General features: G+C 45.1%; 1 protein-coding gene across 2 annotated transcripts in view; it reads left to right on the top strand.

Annotated features, from left to right (window-relative positions):
* Positions 1–4,777: 4,777 nt before the first annotated feature.
* PPP2R5C (protein phosphatase 2 regulatory subunit B'gamma) overlaps positions 4,778–10,109 on the top strand; it is a 119,071-nt gene continuing 113,739 nt past the window's right edge. For both annotated transcript variants that reach the window (XM_065871929.1, XM_065871928.1), the window contains exon 1: positions 4,778–4,925. The gene's annotated coding sequence lies outside the window, so the exon portion shown is untranslated. The remainder of the gene's footprint in view (positions 4,926–10,109) is intronic.

Raw genomic sequence — 10,109 nt, 5'->3', positions numbered from 1 at the left:
GTGCTGTGTGCACTCGTGTTTCCAATTTCTCCACATCCTCCCTAACACTTGTTTTCCTTTTTTTTTTTTTAAATTATAGCCACCCTAGTGGGTGTGAAGTGTTATGCCATCGTGGTTTTCATTTGCATTTTGCCTAATGGCTAAAGATCTTGAGCATCTTTTCATGTGCTTATTGGCCATATCTTCAGAGAAACGTCTGTTCAAGTTCTTTGCCAGGTTTTTTTTTCCCGGATGCACTGGGTCTTTGGTGCTGCGCACGGGCTTTCTCTAGTTGTGGCAAGTGGGGGCTACATTTCGTTGCAGTGCATGGGCTTCTCATTGCAGTGGCTTCTCTTGTCGCGGAGCATGGACTCTAGGCACGCGGGCTCCAGTAGTTGTGGCCCGCGGGCTCTAGAGCGCAGGCTCAGTAGCTGTGGCGCACAGGCTTAGTTGCTCCACGGCATGTGGGATCTTCCCGCACCAGGGCTCAAACCTGTGTGCCCTGCATTGGCAGGCGGATTCTTAACCACTGCGCCACCGGGAAAGCCCCCTTTGCCAGTGTTTTAAATGGGTGTTTGTCTTTCTGTTGTTGGAGTTCTTAACGCAGGCATGCCTTGTTTTATTGTACTTCACTTTGTTGTACTTTGCAGATACTGTTTTTTTTTATAAATTGAAGGTTTGTGACAACCCGGTGCTGTCAGAGGATGGTTGGCATTTTTTAGCAATAAAGTATTTTTAATTACGGTGTGTACATTGTTTTAGACGTAATGCTATTGCACACTTAATAGACTACAGTATAGTGTAAACATGACTTTTATATGCCCTAGGAAACCAAACACTTCATGTGACTGCTTCATTGTGATGTTTGCTTTATTGCCGTGGTCTGGAGCAGGACCTGGAATTCCTCCAGTATCTCTGATGTTGCCTGTACATTCTGGGTACTAGACCCTTATTACAAAACTCGCAGATATTTTCTCCCATTCCATGGGTTGTCTTTTCACTTTCTTAATAAAAAGTGTCTTTTGTGTCTTTGTGTGTGTGTGTCTTTTTGATGCACAAAAGTTTTAAATTTGTATTAAGTCCAATTTACGTTTTTTCTTTCATTGCTTGTGCCTCTGGTGTTATGTCTAAGAAACCACTGTCAAATCCAAGGTCATGAAGATTTACCTCTGTATTCTCTTAAGAGTTTTATGGTTTTAGCTCTTAAATTTAGGTCGTGAATATGACTGGTCATTGATCTGTTTTGAGTTAATTTTTGTTTATAATTTTTGTTTATGTGTGAGGTAGGGATTCCCCCCCCCCATTTCATTCTTTTGCACGTGGTTACCCAGCTGTCCCAGCGTCGCTGGTTGAAGAGACTGTTCTTTTCCCACTGAGTGGTCTTGGCTCTTAATTCTGTTCCATCCATCTATCTGCATGTCTGTCCTTAGGCCAGTACCACACTGCTTTGATGGAAAGGCATGCCGCTATGGGGTTTCGGCTACTGGTTACTGTGATACAGATAAAGCAGCCGTGGAGGGAGCGGGAGATGCGTTGAGTTCCGACTCCTCGCCTCGTTCGTGTGGAATCGCCACCCGGGTGCCGCAGCCGCAGCCCCTTCACAGTTGGGCTTATTTCTACTCGTTTTCCCTGCCACATCGGTGACTCGTCCCACCATCCGCCATCTGCGGGAGCCCGGGTTCCCAGAGACAACCCGCCCCCCCGCCCACGCGCCTCCGCTTCCGGGTCTTGACCTCCTGTCTAGACAACCAGAAAAGCCTTCTTCTGGGCCCTTCGGCTTCCACACCTGAGCCTGAGGGCCTTTTAAAAAGGGAAAGCTTTTTGTGTCATCGCCCAGCCCGAACGCTCTCCATGGCTTCCAGCTCCTTCAGATAGAGGGGAGCTCCGTAGCTTGGGCGCCTGGGGCCGCGCCAGCCTCGGCCTCGCCCCGCCTGCACGCGGGCTCTCAGTGCCGCGCGCGCGCACACGCACATACACACGTGCGCGCGCGCGCACACCCACATGTAGAGCTCCTCCCCTTCGGGTCTTCGCACGTCCTCAGAGCCCCCCTCAGACCTCGCAGGCGCCTCAGCCTGCTGTCGGGACCCGGGCAGCCCCGTGTCCCTCAGGGAACCGGCCCGCACCCCCAGCTACGGGTCCCTGTGCGGGGGCGTCCCCTCGGGGTTGGCAGAGGGACGGAGTTACAGCCGAGGGGGCCAGGAGCGACTCCTGGGCAGCGGGGAGGGCCTCGCCAGGACCTGAGCGTGGAGAGCGGGCCGCCAGGCCCAGCCCGAGCAGGGAGGTGGAGTTTGGAGACAGCCCTTAAGGTGGAGGGGGTGATGGAGCCAGGTTTTCTTTGCTAGACGCTCACTCTGCCCGTCCCGTCCCGAGGAGAGCGCTCTGGAGGGAGGCCAGAGGGAGAGGCGGCAGGCGTTCGGGTAACTGTGTTGTCCCGGACGTTGGAAGCCTTACCTCAGCGTGCGCCCTGTGGTGGCTGTCGATACCCCTGGACTCGGTCTGCTCCGTGTATTGGCCAGATCACCCAGTCCTAGTGCAAAAAGCTGCTTTCGGTAAGACGCACAGTCCGTTCTCCTGTCTGGGTAGGAGCAGCGGTGTTGTTTTTGCTCGTGTCTGTACCCAGCTGTTTGTCACGGTCATTATGTGTATAGCACTGGGTTCGGCATTACAGGAGAATAAAAAGGAAACGGACTTTAGTGTGCAGGACGTGTGTGTATGTAACAACATTGGAAAGGAGTACGTCTTCTAGGAGGGGCTGTTTGAGACTGTGGAGTAACCGCTAGGGCTTTCTGGGGGCATCTAGAGAAAGCCGTGCAGGATGGTTTTAACTTGGGGAATTCCGTGGAACAGGAGAGTTATGGACGGTGTTTGTAAGGAAGAAAGACCCATGCTTTCATGATTAGGTGGAAAGAACGACAGACATCATGGTCAGAGCCCAAGAAAGCACATTTCGAGGAATTGGCTGTAGGAGAAAAGGGAACCCAGGCCCTGGCTCACGGTTCAGAGTTCTGTCTGTGCGTGGCAGTATGGCTTCTTGGAAAACTCTTTCCAAATATCCTTAAGCACCTTATTAAAAAATAAAGCAGCTCTCACTTCTTAGTAAAAATCCCATTCAAGGATGAGAGCATATAGTTGGGGGCTCCAGTCAGTGTGTCTCTTTGGCGCTCTGTAATTGGAAGGGGCTTGGCAGGGTCGTGTTTCTAGGACGAGTTTGATGGGCTTTTTAAAAGAGCCTGTGTGCACATACAGAGTCCATCCTTGGGCAGACAGGAGGGTGTGGGAGGAGGGAGTGTGTTGCACAAAGAATCTTGACAGCGGACACTCACCTTTGTGGCTGTCAGCCGTCACAGCTGGGGCCGAGCACAGCCAAGCTCCACAGGGCTCCTGGGCAAGCTCGACCCGTTAGCCTGCATGGATGACAGGGGACCCCCCTGGCTCTGCTGCGTGTGCCCTCACACTCATCCACCGCCTCTGCTTGAGTGTTGGCAACGCTCCAAACCTTGCGTGTCAACTGCACGTCGTGGGACAGCCTAGCTGTCACGGAGCAGGCTGGAGATGAGCACACAGAATCTGGAGCCTGGAGACGAATGCAAGGAAAGGCTAGAAGCAAGAGCATTTCCTGTTGCTCAAGAGGAAAGCGCCTTTCGGTAGGCTTTACTGGTTTTTGAGGGCTGAATGTGAGCAGACAGAGAAAGCTGTCATTTATAAGGTATTCAACTATACTAGCTTCTTGTCGGTGCTGTACAAATGACCACAAACTTAATGGCGTAAAAGAACACAAGCTCATTATCTTAGAGTTCTGGAGGTCAGAAGTCTGAAATGGGCTGAAATTAAGGTGTCAGCCTGGCCAGTCCTTTCTGGAGGCTCTAGAGGAGAATCGTTTCCTGGGCTTTTCCAGCTTCTAGAGGTCACCTGCACTCCTTGGCTCAGGGCCCCTTCCTCTGTCATCAAAGCCAGCAGCGTAGCATCTTCCGTCCTCTGACCTCTGCTTCGTGGCCTCCTTGCCTCCTCTTGTCTCACAAAGACCTGTGTGATTACGTGGGGCCCTTCCTGATGACCCAGGATCATCTGCCATCCCAGGATCCTTAACCTCATCACACCTGCCGAGTCCCTTTTGCCAAGTAAGGAAACATATTCATAGGATCCAGGAATTAGGATGTGAACATCTTTGGAGGGTCACTATCATCAACCTATAAGTAAGAAGTTTGAAAGAAGATACGGGAAATTAGGTACATCTGTGAAGTCTCTTGAAATGTAGCATTGGTAGGGGTGGGATGTAGCCTCAAACTCCAGCAACTATAAGGGGTTGAGTTGTTTACAGTAGCGTGAAGGAGACTATCCCAGAGCAAAACTTGCATTTAAAAAATTTTTTATTTATTTATTTTATTTATTTATTTATGGCTGCGTTGGGTCTTTGTTGCTGCGTGCGAGCTTTCTTTAGTTGCGGCGAGCGGGGGCTGCTCTTCGTTGCGGTACTCGGGCTTCTCATTGCGGTGGCTTCTCTTGTTGCGGAGCACAGGCTCTAGGCGCGCGGGCTTTCAGTGGTTGTGGCACGTGGGCTCCGTAGTCGTGGCTCGTGGGCTTAGTTGCTCTGCGGCATGTGGGATCTTCCTGGACCAGGGCTCGAATCCGTGTACCCTGCGTTGGCAGGCGGATTCTTAACCACTGTGCCACCAGGGAAGTCCAAAACTTGCATTTCTATGTGTATTTTTTGCCTATGCTAATTGTGCTATAAAATACAACCATTTGACGTACTCATTTGTTTTTGTTTTCGTTTTGGAAACAGATTCCCAGCAGGAAAAACAGCCTTGTTGCTGCCCCGTCTGCAGTATCTAGTAAACTAAAAGTGCCAGCCCCTCAGCCCGTAGTGAAGAAAGACAAACGGCAAAATTCTTCCAGGTTTAGCGCCAGCAATAATAGAGAACTTCAAAAACTACCATCTTTAAAAGGTAATTTTTATTATTCATCTTTCAAAAGTTAAAAGTTTCCCCATTTAGGGGGAAAGAGTAACCTTTTGATAGTTTGCTAGTTTCTTGTACCTTTGCTGTGTTTAAATTCTGTAGGGTTCTTTTTTCTTTATTCAGTTTTTTTAGATTGAATGTCACTAACTTAACCAACTAGTATTTCAAATTCCAGAGCCATTTAAGATAAAAATGTAATCATGAGTACATTACAGGTACAAAACACTTAAAAAAAACACACACGCAGAGGAAAGACTTTAAATCTTTTCCTGTTAATTGTAATTAAGCTAGCCAATTTTCTTTTAAGTAATTCTCCTCTTTCATTTGTCTTAGAGCTCTAGAAATTCAGAAAGGAGTAACTACAAGTAGAGTAATTGTAAACACTGTGGTAGAAGCTCTTCATTATTCTGGTGTTGGGGAAGTGAGGGCTATAATGATAGTCCCCTATGGACTTGCTCCTTGTGAGTCATTTGGGGAGTATCTCTACCCAGGGTTTCCTACTTGAGACTAGTCAAGGAACAGTGCTCTTTGCTTCAAACTTCCCCCCAAACAGCACAGCCACCCCTTTCCGTCTGAGGGTGTTCAACCCCTAAAAGTGCTCCTCTAGGAGATCTTGAAGTACATAAAACCTTATTGGGGAAATAGGGTAAGGACCCCAAAGTCAAATGTGAACCTCTGAACACTTTTATGTTTACTAAAATATAAGACTAGTGTAATGAAACATCAGACAATTTTCATAACTTAAATTCATAGCAGTGGGTCTTCTACAGTTAATTTTCATCACATATGAACTTGGAGCAGGAAGCTTGTCATCTCTACAGGTGTGTTCCAGCGCCTTCCGCACTGCAGGGCAGAGAGCCAGAGCTCAGTGCAGGTTTCCGGGATTGCTGGACAGGGGGAGGGGTAGATGGAGAGAGGGAGAGGTGGAGGGATGGAGTAGTGGATAGAGGGAGGGATTTATGGATTCACGGATGCATTTCTGGCCCCTCACTTGCTAGGAATCCAGGCTCTCCTCTCGCTGCATTTTACAGAGCTTGTATCTGGCTTATATTTGGTTTAGCTTTGTAGTAGATGACATGCATATAGGTTATTTTTGAGGAGTCTCCCCTCCCAGATAGTCCATACCTTTCTGATGCTATTCATTCATTCATCAGATATTGTGTGGAATACCTGGAAACCGGCCCTGCTCTCGGTTCGGGGGGACCACATCAAACAAAACCAAGAGCCTGCTCTGCTGGGGCCAGCACCCTCGCCCACTGGCCTGCTGTCACTCCTCCCCAGTGCCCTGAGGAGGCCCAGCCGGAACACTCAAATGTCTGGGGTGGAAAAGGCTTCCCGTAGCTATTGCTGAGCCTCCAGGGTCCAGGCCCTGTCCCTAGTGCCCATCAGGGATGTGCTCGGCCAGGCAGAGCCTGTACTTACACTGTTGCCCGGAAGGAGCACACCCACATATCCAGAATTTCACACTGGTCAAGGCGTGCCCCTCACTGGCCTTGTTTGGTGCATCTTTCTTGGCTGTTCCAGAATATTAGTGCCTCTTTATGCATGTTAAAGTGATTTTGACTGGCTCAGAAAAGAAAGGAACTGATTGGAATTACATTAAAGGTATATTAACTGGGGGAAGATTCGGGTTTTTATGATACTCTTTTTCCATCTAGGAACCTGGTGCATCACCTCCGTTTTTCGGGTCTTGTTTTCTGACTTTTTAGAAGGTTTTATGACTTTCTTGGGATTCTTTACCTTTGCATTAAATTTATTCCTAAGTGCTTTATAGCTTTTGTCACTCTTGTGATGGGGTTATATTTTTTGCATTTCTACCTCTGGTTAGTTCTTACGAATCTAATGAAATGCTGTTGGTTTTTTTAGTATTTTCTTATTCTGTCACCTTATCAAATTTTCTTATTGATCTTAGTAATTTTTTACCAGCATCTGCATATATAATCCTGTCATTTGTAACTAGATACTTTTCTCTCTCTTCCAATATTTATACCAACACATACTGGTGGTTTTAATTTTATTATGCCGGTAGCTAGGACCAGTAACACAGAGATAACAGAGGTGAGAGCAGGCCTCCCTGTTACCTCCCATTGTGGTGAAGGGCTTCAGCATGTCCTCGTTTCATGTGAAAATGGCCCTTGGTTTCTGGTAAATCGCCTTCACCCGGCCTGCTACTGCTCCATGGTTCACATTTGCATGGCTCTCACCAGTCCCACCCTGGCTGGCTGGTCTTGTGCTAGCACTGCTGCTGAATTTTATCAGGTGCCATATGATTTTTCTCCTTAAGATGTTAATTTAATAATTGCTGTGTTGATAGATTTTCTGGTCTTGAGCTATTCTTGCATTACTGAGATAAACCTCAGTATTGTCACGGTATATTATAACTTTTCTACGTGCTGGGTTCAGTTTATTAATTTTTGTTAATCTATGCTTTCATATCTACTGTGTGAAGCTGGGCCAGAGTTTTCTTCCTTTTTTGTACTACTGTATTTTGTCAGATCTAAAATGTGTTGATCCTGGCACTTTGTGATCTTTCCTGAGAATGGTCTGTACATTTTTATGCCACTCTCTCATGCTGCCATCCGATGACGGGGATTGTAAAATGCGTCCGATTTTAGCAAAAACCAAATGTGGAATAACAGATGCATCTTACAGTACATGACATAGGGTGAAAAGGTTGCTTTAGAACTCAGCTGGGCCTAGTGCTTTGCTCAGTGATAAATCTGCAGATTCCTTCCACGTTAGGTCAGTTTAGAGTAGGTCACGTATTGAGTGGTACATTGTGTTCTTTAATGAATCTTTTAATTTCTTTTACCTCTGTGGTGGTGATGTCTCCTTATGAGTTCATTTATTCTTTTGATTATTTTGTTTTCAATATATTTCACTTCCACTTTTATCTTAATTACTTATCCTGTTTTGTTTTATTTTATTGTTTTCCTCATTTATCAAGTTAAATACAGAGTTCACTTAAAGCCATGTATTCCTCTGAGTATAACTTCAGCTCTATCCATAGATTTTCTTTTCTTTTTTTTTTTTTCAAATCATAGCCTTTTTTTAAGAGTTTTATCGAGGCATAATTTACATACTGAAAAATTCACTAACGGTAGTTGGAAATTTTGATTATTTCAATAAATATGTAGAGTTGTGCAACCATTACCACAATACAGTTTTAGAATATTTCCATCACCCATCAAAAAAATTACCTTATGCCCATTTGCCATCAATTCCCACTCCTATCCCCAGCTCCAGGCAACCACTCATCTGTTTTCTGCCTCTAAATTTGCCTTTTCTGGACATTGCACATAAATGAAATCAGCAATATGTAGTCTTTTACATTTGCCTCTTAATATAATGTTTTTGAGGTTCCTCTACTTTGAGTGGTTTCTTTTTAATGCTGAATAATATTCTCTATTATATGAATATCCCCCATTTTATTTATCCATTCAACAATTGATGGATATTTGAGTTGTTTTTTTAGCTTTTGCGTATAACGCTGCTCTGAATATTTGAATACAAGTCTTTGTTTGAGCATATATTTTCATCTTTCTTGGGTAGATACCCAGGAGGGGAACTGCTGGCTTGTGTGGTAAGTTTATGTTTAGTTTTTTAAAAAAAACTGCTGAACTGTCTTCCAGACCATTTTAAGTTCCCACCAGCAATGTATGGGGTTCTGATATACCCACATTCTTGCTAACACTTGTCATCGTCTGTCTTTTTTTTTTTTTTTTTTTTTTTTTTTTTTTTTTGCGGTACGCGGGCCTCTCACTGCTGCGGCCCCTCCCGTCGCAGAGCACAGGCTCCAGACGCGCAGGCTCAGCGGCCATGGCCCACGGGCCCAGCCGCTCCGCGGTATGTGGGATCCTCCCAGACCGGGGCACGAACCTGCGTCCCCTGCATCGGCAGGCGGACTCCCAACCACTGCGCCACCAGGGAAGCCTGTCTTTTTGATTATAGCCTCTCTTATGGGTGTTTACTGGTATCTATCTCCTTGTGGTTTTAATTTGCGTTTCCCTACTGGCTACAGATATTAAGCATCTTTTCATGTACCTGTTAACCATTTGTATACGTTGTGGGGTTTTTTTTGGCTGTGCTGTGTGGCGTGCGGGATCCAAGTTCCCCAGCCAGAGATCGAACCCGTGCCCCCTGCGGTGGAAGCGTGGAGTGTTAACCACTGGACCCCCAGGGAAGTCCCTGTATATCTTTTTTGATGAAATGTCTATCAGATCTTTTGCCTATTTTTAAATTGCCTATCTTCTTATTGCTGAATTATGCCAATTTTTTATGTAATCTGGATATGAGTCCTTTCTCAGGTATATTATTTACAAATATTTTCTCCCAGTTTGTGTCTTGACTTTTTACACTCTTTAATAGTGTCTTTGAAGCCCCCAAATTTTGAATTTTGATGAGGTCCAATTTATCACATTTTTCTTTTATAGATCTTGCTTTTGATGTTGTATCCAAGAACTCTTTGCCTAACTAAAGGTCACAAAGGTTTTTTTCCTGTGTTTTCTCCTAGACGTTTTCTCGTTTTAGTTCTTATATTTAGGTCTGCGATCCATTTCAGGTTAATTTTTTGTGTAATGTGAGGTAGAAGTCTAAATTTATCTTTTTGCACATGGATATCCAGTTGTCCCAGCACCATTTGTTGCAGAAGCTGTTTTTTCATGGAGTTTCCTTGGTATCCTTATCAAAAAACAATTGACCACAAATGTAAAGTTTAATTTCTGGACTCTCAGTTTTATCACATCAATCTATATGCCTGTTTTATGCCAGTACCACGCTATCTCATTGTAGTATCTCACTGTTGTTTTAATTTGTACTTCTGTTATGAGGTCGGGTGCTTTTATAAATGTTTATTGGCCCTTTTCCATTGGACTGCCATTTTCTTACTTTTTTTTTAAAGAGTTTTTATTCTGGATATGAACTCTGTGTTGGTTATATATGTGTTGCAAATACTTGGTTCCACTATAGTTTGGCTTTCATTTTAGCCATTCTGGTGAGCTGGTTTCAAAGTTAACTGATGATGAGTGAAGTTAAGCATCTCTCTGTAGGTTTATCGTCTGCTCAGATATATTATTTTGTGAAGTTCTGGTTTAAGTCTTTGGGCCCTTCTTTCTACTAGGTTGTAAGATTTTATAAAAAATAGATTTGTAGGAGTTCAGATATAGGTCCTTT

Source organism: Phocoena phocoena, chromosome 2 (genome assembly GCF_963924675.1).
Source record: "Phocoena phocoena chromosome 2, mPhoPho1.1, whole genome shotgun sequence".
In the NCBI taxonomy this organism is placed as follows: Eukaryota; Metazoa; Chordata; class Mammalia; order Artiodactyla; family Phocoenidae; genus Phocoena; species Phocoena phocoena.
This window is presented reverse-complemented; position numbering and strand designations above follow the sequence as displayed.